Genomic DNA, 10688 nt, shown 5'->3' with positions numbered 1-10688 from the left:
TGAGTCATATATTATAGATAAGATCATGTCTATTGGATGGTTGAGATCATTGGGACTTCAGTGTGGTAAGTTGCCCTGAACTCAGATTCAACATCAAGTTTAAATCTTTTTAGACACTAGTTTATTTTGTCAAAGCAATTAGTGAGCAGTGAGTAGTTGATTCCAGCTATATATTTGTCATTATGATGACCAAAGAGAATTAATGTCTTGAATTTTAATTTTTTCCCCTGCTTCACTTTTTCCAAAATGAAGCAAGTGATGGTAGACAGTGTTACTTATGGGGATTGAGGAAACTCAGAGTCAAACCTGCCTTGGTTGCATCTTTGATCTCAAGAAACAGAGTTATAGAACAGTCTCTTCATGACACATGGTCACAGATTGATAATCTACTTTTCTATTTTTGTCTTAGGAAGTTTTGCCATCACCTTTGTGTCATCATAATTTATGGTTGTAATGTAGTCTTTATATTTGTCAATATGGAAGAAAGCTGAGATGTCAATATGGCAGGAGAGCCAGATCCATCTGGAAATTTTTCAATGTTCCAAGGAAGGTCTCATTTAGCTAAAAACCTCTGAGAAGATTCTTGAATGAAAGCTCAAAGAAATTCTCCAGGGTAGGAACAAAGCCCCAACATTATATTCATTAAAATAGTTCCCAAACTTATACTTATTAAAAATTTTCTCCTAATTCTGTATTAATATGTACGATTATTTAGTTTTATAATGTCATTGGATAACTGATGTCAAAATGTTTCCTAAAATTCCTGTGTCCATGTGTGTTCCTTTCCCCTACATTATTTCAGTATCCTAAAGAGGCTATAACTTCTTTGCATGGGCATTGGGAAGGGGTTCCTTGTGTAGTCATATGCAAACTCCAGAAGAATGTACATGCAATGTATCCCACAAACAACCACAAATGGATATTCCAATCATAAAACACACACAGATAAACATTTATTTATGCAACAAGACCAAGTACTGTAGCCTAACAGACAAGACCCTTTGCTAAATTCTAGTATGACAACCATGAATCTGACCTACTCATCTCTTGTTAACAAATCAAGCACAGCAGGGATACAGATAAACAGACAAATAACAGAATACAGTGAAACATATGTAATGATAATAGTTCGTGCATGATTCAAACCCAGTAGAGAAGAAATATATATTTGTTAAACTCTTTTTTCTGTTTTCTTTTTCTTTTTGTTTTGTGGTGCTGCCATGGTACCGAGGACCTTGAATATACTAGGGAATCATTTTACTATTGAGTTACAACCCAGTCCACAAAGATCTATTTGAACAAACAACAGCAAAAGAACAACTAATAAGCAGCTGAGTAAAGATGGTTTTTCAAGTGGAAAGTATAGTTAATAAATGATAGGAAAAAACCCTTAGAGCACAGAGGCTCTCAAAAGGTGTTCTCAGAGGAGTCAGGATTTGTGTAGGGTTATTTATAAACAAGAAAGCCCCAGACAGGCAATAAGTGGGTCAGGCATTTCTGTACTCATGGTGGGATGGACAAGGTTTATTTTAGGAGCAGTGTGCTCAAGTCCAAAAGTAGTTAAAAAAAATGTTTTAAAACCAAATTGTAATATGCCTTTGAGAAGAGATGGAGCTTCTTCAATCCCTTGCAAGACATGCTGTCTGGTTTTCCTAAGAGCTTCTTAGAGGCCTTGAGTAAGTGCATAAACTCCACCTATTTAGCATTTCCAGGGTCTTCAGTATCTCTCAATCCCTCCCCCACCAACCAATACACCCTCCCCGTGTTATATCTCCTATTCTTCTTTTCTTAGTTAAGTTTCCTCTTTTCAGCTATACAGCCAGTTTCAATTTCCCTCCTAGCCTTGTTCGGCTACGGATTTAGAAATTCTCTCAGCTGATAACCGCCATTTTTTTTTTCAGCAGATAGGACTTTATTTATTTATTTATTTTCTTTCTAGTCTATTCTTTTCCACGTTGCCATGCTGTGACTGTAGAATTTCAATCAATGGTGCATTTGAGTAGACAGTTTCTATGAAAAACACAAATCAAGACAGTGTCATAGTACATCCAATTTGCTGTGCACAGTGGGTGTTTGATAAAGCACTGTGACTGAGAAGAATTCAGCTACTGCTTTAATGCTCTCTTATCATGGCGATTATCATGGAGATTAAGAAAAGCAAAATGAAATAAAACAAAACTTGCCTCTCTTGAAGAAAAGAGGCAAGTAAACATTAGTAATCATTGCTAATGTAGATGAGGTGGAGCTGATATCAGACAGATTGTGCCTAAATGCAAATCAATATTTTGTTTAAAATATAATGTATTAATAACAAAAATAGTCTTAATGATTTTAGTTATTTGTTTTTTAATTTTTTTTTTAGTTGACAAATAATGATTGTATATATTTGTGGCATGCAATGTGATGTGTCCATACATGTGTACATTGTGGAATGCTGAAATGAGGTTGACTAACCTATCCATGAACTAAAGGAGTGGATTTTAGAGTTTTATTTTGTTTTAAGGTTTGATTTAAACACAAAGATAAGGAAGGAGGCAATAGGAAGTTGGTGGATTATTTATTTTAGAAAAGACCACCCTGGCTTTTATTTTTCCACAAAGTGAAGATTTTTTCCACTGATCTGAGATATCCCACCACTGCATAGACCCTTTTGATGGCCCCCATCAACATGGGCCTCATCTGGGACTGCCTTAGATGAGGCTGAGGCACTTTTAGCTCCTGTTCCATTCACTGCAAAGAGCGAGAACCACCTTGAAATTTCTCACTTTCCAAAATAACCTCCTATCAACAAAATTCAGGAGAGCAACAATTGCCTAAACTCCAAAAAGGAATAGTTGATAATTTTTAATTGTTTATCAATAAGGGTTGATAATAACTTTTAAATATTTTAAAACTTTTTTTATTGTATTGAAAATCTAAAAAAATGCAGAAATATATAGAAGAAAAATATAAAATCACTTGAGAATTCTCCTATTTCTGTTGTTAATACTTTGTTAGGGATTCTTCCAGGTTTATTTCTTTCTTTCTATTTCAATTAGTACACATATAATAATTATGTAATCATTGGCTTATTTCATTATTTTATAATTATTATGGAAATAGAGAAGGGAGAGAGGGAGGACATACTTAAATTTTAGGCATTTGTGTAAATATTAGGGATTTAGTGATAAATAAATTACATCTAGTCCATATCATTACAAAATGTGACTTTCTAGTTTTGATGACTTTTTGTGCATGGAATAAAATACCACAAAAAATACTGAATCTATTACTATAATGGGGACCAAATCCAGGGTCTTGCCCAAGCTGGTCAAGTACTCTACCACTTTGCTGCATCCCCAACCCCATAACTTTTAAGAGTTGAAAAGTATTCTTTCATATTAATATCATATTTTCTGTATCCATTTCTATATTTAAATGACAATAGCTTTGTTTCCAAGTTTTAACTCTTATACTTGGCAATAAAGTATTATCCTTGCTAACACACATGGTCCGATTATTTCCTTAGGAAGAATTTCTGGAACAGGATTTCTGGAATAAACTTTTTACAGATTCTTGTGGCCATTGCCAACATATTTAGGACAACAGTATTCAGAACTGATATTCCCAAGGAAGCTTTAATTCAAACCCCCATCTGTCCATTCTCAGAAGCAGGAAATGAAGGACAGTTGTCTTCCCTATTTATAAGGATGATAGGTATGAAATGAGTAGGCTTTTTCTTATGATGTTGTTTTTATTAGTGAAACCAGTTCTCTGCCTGTAGGGATACATAGTGAAATGGTGCAGAATCAGAAAAATTGTCAGCTTTTTCTCTGCCTCATTTACATAATAAGCTGAACCAGTTCATATGTAGGGGTCTTTGAAGCCACAATTAAAACAAAAATCCCACAAATATCTGCATGTGTTACTTTGGAGAAGACCATTTTTGCTGTTATCCTACTTGGATTTATATCTTTCTTCAAGAACAACTGACATTGGGCTGGGGATGTGGCTCAGTAGCGCAGTAGCGCGCTCGCCTGGCATGCGTGCGGCCTCGGTTTGATCCTCAGCACCACATACAAACAAAGATGTTGTGTCTGCCGAAAAACTAAAAAATAAATATTAAAAAAAAATTCTCTCTCTCTCTCTCTCTTAAAAAAAAAGAACATCATTCAAGTTGCCTCAGTCCTGCCCTTGTTAGGATGCTTCATCTTCAACATCTGGTCCACCTATGCCTTCACTTAGGGAAACTACAGAAAGTCAACCCAAACCTTCTGATTAAGGCTGGCAGATACCTACCCAGGTAAGCCATCTTCAGCCTGTTGCCATCTGGGTGTTGAGAGAAGGCATTGAATGTAACTTTGAAAAATTGTGTTTCTGTAATCCATTTCCTGAATTGGAAACAGAGGAATCTCTACTACTGAGGATGTGTGTATAGTGGGAAAATACCAAGGTTTTTATTTTCATGTTTTTGATATTTTCTTTTGCTATTTTGAATGAACAAGGTAATATTGGGTTATCAATGTTGTCTCTAGTTGTAATTTGTGGTTTTATATGAAGTTAGCTCAAATAATACTTGACATCTGATTAAATAAATTGAATCTTAGTGTTTACATTAACCTAAGTCCTGCATCTTATTCATCCTAACCTAAACTTCTGTGTGCACACATAGAATTTTCCCTAAAAAGCATTTCTACTACGGTTATTTCCTTCCTTTCTTCTTCTTAGTGATACATGACAGTAGAATGTATTTTGACCTATTATATACATATGGAGTATAGCCTCCCATTCTTCTGGTTGTACATGATGTAGAATTACATTAGTCATGTAATCATGTATGGCCATAGGAAAGTAAAGTCTGATTGATTCTACCATCTTTCCTATTCCCATTCCCCCTCCCTTCCCTTTATCTTCTTTTGTCTAATACAAAGTACCTTATTTCTTCCCTTCACTGTCCCCCCTCCTTGTGAGTTAACATCCTCTTATCAAAGAGAACATTCAGCCTTTGGTATTTGGGGATTGTCTTATTTCACTTAGTGTGAGAATCTCTAGTTCCATCAATTCATCAGAAAATACCCTAATTTCATTTCTCTTTATGGCTGAATAGATTCTGTTGTGTGTATATACAACATTTTCTTTATCCATTGTCTGTTGAAGGACACCTAGGTTAGTTCCATGCTTCATTATTTGGAATTGAACTGCTATCAACATTGATGTGGCTGTATCACTGTGGTATGCTGATTTTAAGTCCTTTGGGTATAAACCAAAGAGTATGATGACTGGGACAAATGGTAGTTCTATTCCATGTTTTCTAAGGGATCTCCATACTGCTTTCCATAGTGGTTGCACCAATTTGTGGTCCTGACTACAATGTATGAGTGTACCTTTTTCTCATATCCTCACTAACATTTATTGTTACTTGTATTCTTGATAATTACCATTCTGACTGGAGTGAGATGAAATATCAGTGAGTTTTAATTTGTATTTCTATAACTGTTAGAGATATTGAACATTTTTCATACACTTGTTGACTGATTGTATTTCTTCTATTGTGAAGTGCCTGCTCAGTTTCTTAGCCCATTTATTAATTTTTTCTTTTGGTGTTAAGTTTTTTAAGTTCTTTATACATCCCGGAGATTAATGCTCTACTTGAGGTACAGGTGGCAAAGATTTTCTCCCATTCTGTAGGCTCTGTCCTCACATTCTTGATTGTTCTCTTTGCTGTGAGAAAGTTTTTAGTTTCATTTCATCTCATTTGTTGATTCTTGATTTTATGTTTTGCACAGTAGGAATATTGTTAAAGAAGTCAGTTCCTAAGCTGACATGATGTAGATTTGGGCCTACTTTTTTTTCTATTAGGTGCAAGGTCTCTGGTCTAATGCCTAAGTCCTTGATCCATTTAGAGTTGAGTTTTGTCCAAGTCTAGAGATGGGGTTTAGTATCATTTTGCTACATATGGATTACCAGTTTTCCCAGCACTATTTGTTGAAGAGGCTATCTTTCCTCCAATGTATGTTTTTGCACCTTGTCTAGTATAAGACAACTGTATTTATGTGGGTTTGTTTCTGTGTCTTCTATTCTGTAAGATTGGTTTACATGTATGTTTTGGTGCCAGTACCATCCTGTTTTTGTTACTATAGCTCTGTATATAAGTGATGCCTCCCGCTGCACTTTTCTTGCTAAGGACTGCTTTGGCTATTATGGGACTCTTACTTTTTGAAATGAATTTCATGATTGCTTTTTCTATTTCTATGAGTAATGTCATTGGACTTTTGATGGGTATTTCATTGAATTTGTATAGCACTTTTGGTAGTATGGCCATTTTAACAATGTTAATTCTGCCTATCCAACAATATGGGAGATATTTCTATCTTCTAAGGTCTTTCTTTAGTGTTCTATAGTTTTAATTGTAAAGATCTTTCATCCCTTTTGTTAGATTGAGTCCCAAATATTTTATTTTTTTTGAGACTACTGTGAATGTATTAGTTTTCTTAATTTCTCTTTAAGTAGATTCATCACTGATGTATAGGAGTGCAATTGATTTATAGGTGTTAATTTTATATCCTGCTACATTGCTGAATTCATTTATGAGCTCTAGAAGTTTTCTGGCTTTTTTGCTCTTATAAATATAGAATTATGTTGTCAACAAATAGTGACAGTTTGAGTTCTTCTTTTCCTATTTGTATTCCTTTAATTTCTTTCATCTAATTCTCTGGCTAGAGTTTAAAGGACAATGTTGAATAGGAAAGGTGAAAGAGAGCAACCCTGTTTTGTTCTGGGTTTTAGAGGGAAATGCTTTAGATTTTTCTCTATTTAGAATGATGTTGACCTTGGGTTTACCATAGATATCTTTTACAATGTTGAGGTGTTTTCTACTATCCTTAGAATTTCTAGTGTTTTGAACATGAAGGAGTGATACATTTTGTTAAATGCATTTATTGAGATAATCGTGTGATTCTTATCTTTAAGTCTATTGATGTGATGAATTACATTTATTGGTTTCTGTATGTTGAACCAACCTTGTATCCTTGAGATTAACTCCACTTGATCATGGTGTACTATCTGTTAAATACGTTTTTGTATGTGATTTGCCAGAATTTTATTGAGAATTTTCACACCTATGTTAATGAGAGATATTGGTCTGAAGTATTCTTTGTTTTTTTTTTGATACTGAGGAATGAACTCAGGGGCACTCAACCACTGAACCACATCACTAGCCCTTTTTTGTATTTTATTTAGAGACAGAGTCTCTAAATAAGAGTCTTTATTTAAGACAGAGTTGCTTAGGACCTTGCTAAATTGGTAAAACTGGCTTTGAACTCAAGATCCTCCTGCCTCAGCCTCCCAAGCTACTGGGACTATAGGCAAGGACCGCTGCACTTGGCTGGTTTGAAGTTTTCTTTTCTTGGTGTGTCTTTGTCAGGTTTTGGCATCGGGGTGATACTAGCTTCATAGAAGTAGTTTGAAAGGGTTCTCTACTTTTCTGTTTCATGGAAGAATTTGAGGAGTATTGGTGTTAATTCTTCTTTGAAGACCTGGTAGAACTTGGCTGAGAATCCATCTTGTCCTTGGCTTTTCCTAATTGGTAGGCCCTTCCTCTATTCTTTTTTTTTTTTTTTTAATTTTTTTTTTTAAGAGAGAGTGAGAGAGAGAGAGAGAGAGAGAGAGAGAGAGAGAGAATTTTTAATATTTTTTATTTTTTAGTTCTCGGCGGACACAACATCTTTTGTTGGTATATGGTGCTGGGGATTGAACCCGGGCCGCACGCATGCCAGGCGAGCGCTCTACCGCTTGAGCCACATCCCCAGCCCCTTCCTCTATTCTTATTCCATAAGAAATTTTGAAAAATACCTTGGGTTGTCCTTCACTCATTCTGCTCATTCATTTCACAAACCTTTATAGAGATCCCTCCTTGTTCTAAGTGTCGTACCAGGACCAGTGAATACAATTTTTCTTAACATCAATAGTCTATACCTTCGAAAGGGGATAGCAAAATACAAAAGAGTACAGCAAGCCAAATAATTACCATTTGGGGTAAGTTGTATGAAGGGAACCAACAAGGTGACTAGGATATGAATAAAGGACTTCTTCATTTTGTGTGTGTGGACACAATACCTTAATTTTATTTACTTATTTATTTTTATTTTTATGTGGTGCTGAGGATCGAACCTAGTTCCCCACATGTGGCTAGGCAAGCACTCTACCACTAAGCTACAGCCCCAGACTGCCCGCCACTTTTTTCTTAAAAGTATAGAAGAGTTTCCTTAAGGAGATGAAGTGTTTGCTGAAAACAAGCATGAAATGGACCTAGACTTGTGGATTATGGGAGGGAAAACACCTGAGGCTGAGGTCAAGGCATGTGCAAAATGTCACCCCAAAAAAAGAACTTGATTTTTTTGCAGAAGTGAAACAATCAAAGCAGCAGGTCTTGGCATCAGCAGTCTCTGTTTCCAGAAGCTGGTGAGTACCTCAAGGGCTAGGCTTGTACCTTCTGCACCTTGCCTATCCTTTAGCAACTAGAGAAAGTGTTGACCAACAGTAGGGCCTCCATGACTTTTGTTGAATAATTGAAAAGCTGGAGATATATATATATATAGGTCGTATTTGTAAACATCATGTGTGAGGGGATATTGCTGAAGAACACAGACTAACTACTTTCCTCCCAGCACTGACACTTCCCCAGGACTTCTATGGGTGCAGTTTGGGAAGATGATACCTTCTACCCCTAGAATCTGCCATGTGTGCTCTTTCCTATGATTTGGGGAGAGAGTTCTCCTTCCAGGAATTCCCAAATTCTTCTGCTTCTGCTTCTAAAACCTTGGCCCTGCTTGGCCCTACATATTCAACTTTTCTAATATTATTCTATCTGAATTACAGCTATTTTGTTGTTTAACATATATATGTGTGTATCTGTGTGTACAACTATTAATTCAATTAAAAAAACTTAAATATGCTCAGTATGGTAATGCACACCTCTAGTTCCTCAGGTGACTGAGGCAGGAGGATCTCAAGTTTGAGGCCAGTCTAAGCAACTAAGCAAGACCTGTCTCAAAAAATAAAAATAAAGAAAGGGCTGAAGATGTTGTAGCTCAGTGGTAAAGCACCCAAGAGTTCAATCCCCAGTACCAAAGAACAAAAATAAAAACAAAAAGCTTAAATACCTACCATAGCCATATACTAAGCAAGAATATCTATAAGATCATATTTTATTCAGTATCCTACCTATATATTTCTAATATACTCTAGTAATACATAATTAATTTTTATAATGGACAAGTATTTTAACTTAAAATTGTATTCTCTACTAGCAAAAATATTAGTGATTTCCTACTCTGACCTGCTTTTTTTTTTTTTTTTTTTTCCAAACTCAGGGCTTCCTTCCTTTCCTGGCCTAAGTACCTCTCTGTTTGGGAAGCCTTCCTTAACACTCTGGAGCCTAAGGATGGGGATTTTCAGAGCATTTCAGATGCAGTTCTTCTCATTTGTATTGGACAGGGCTTACAGGAATGCTTAAAAGGGAAGAATACCCAAAAGAGATGAGCAGAATGGCAGGCAGGAGCATTTAGTCAGTGCACAACAATCAGTTGAAGTCCAACTGTGGCTTCCTTGTATTGGCCCTGATGCTTAAACTGGTTAGATGAGATCTGTAAAACTGATGCCTCATGAAAGTTCTTCTCCACCAAGTTTAGACCCAGAACTCTTTTAAGAAAATCTTGAAAACTATTTTCTCCCCAGAAAGAATATACTTGTAGCACAGAGATTATTTAAGGGAAATCAGGTGATTTAAGGGAAATCTTTAATTCCATCAGTGAAGCTCCATTTTCATGCATGATGAATTGCATGTTAAAAAATAAAAATTTAAAGAACTTTCAAATAATTAGCATTTTTGAGAACTTACTGTGTTCTATGTCCTCTGCCCAATAATTCACATGTGTCATGTCTTTTAATTCTTCTCACAATCCTATGTAGTATAGGCTCTTGTTAATATTATTTACTGGAAGGGCAAAAAGAGATAGGGAGAGATTCAGCAATTCGTTTAAGGTCAAGGTGCTGGGAAGTTATAGATGCTGGTTTTGGACTCTTGCAGTCTGACCCACTCTCTTAACCATAGTACTAATGTCTTTCTTTACAGTATTACTCATCTTTCATCATGATGAGGAGTGAACAGCAGATCCATTTGGCAAAGGAATGTGCCACCAGAAACGTGGGTGATTGACAACAGCACCAGATGTTAATGTTATGAATTCTCCCTTGGAGAATGGAAACCATCCATTCCGAGATACATAGGGAGTAAAGATAGATGTGCAAAATCCAGGTGGTAATTAATATCTTTCCCCTGCCATGTTTTTACCTATGCTCAGTTTGGGTTTTCTCAGATGAGGTTAAAAAGAGTAGAATGAAATTCGCCTCCATTCCAGTTGTAACATATTCTAATTTTAAGGGATCACAAGTTAATTAAATTGATTTAAAAACAACTTTTGGGTACTACCTTAATTAACCTTTCACGTTTCCTTTTTATTCTGCTCCCATTCAGCACTGTCAGTCTGCCAGGGCGAGGGCTAGAACTCCTCACCTTCGCAGGTAGGAGGGAGGGCAGGACAGAGCATTGGCTCCTAGGTTTGATTAGTGGAGCTCATTAGCTGTCAGAACTAAGGCACCAGCAGTCCATCAGGAGAGAACCGCAAAACCAGTGACATTTATTACAGGGC

General features: G+C 36.1%; 1 long non-coding RNA gene across 1 annotated transcript; it reads left to right on the top strand.

The window, feature by feature from the left end:
* Positions 1-1496: 1496 nt before the first annotated feature.
* Positions 1497-10454, top strand: LOC144377205 (uncharacterized). Its single transcript, XR_013437939.1, has 4 exons — positions 1497-1676; positions 4144-4282; positions 8382-8439; positions 10112-10454. It is a non-coding gene; the product is annotated as an uncharacterized LOC144377205 (long non-coding RNA).
* The last annotated feature ends 234 nt before the right edge of the window (positions 10455-10688 follow it).

The sequence above is a fragment of the Ictidomys tridecemlineatus genome, chromosome 1 (assembly GCF_052094955.1).
Source record: "Ictidomys tridecemlineatus isolate mIctTri1 chromosome 1, mIctTri1.hap1, whole genome shotgun sequence".
In the NCBI taxonomy this organism is placed as follows: Eukaryota; Metazoa; Chordata; class Mammalia; order Rodentia; family Sciuridae; genus Ictidomys; species Ictidomys tridecemlineatus.
The sequence above is the reverse complement of the archived record's forward strand: the minus strand, read 5'-3'. Positions and strand labels throughout refer to the sequence as shown.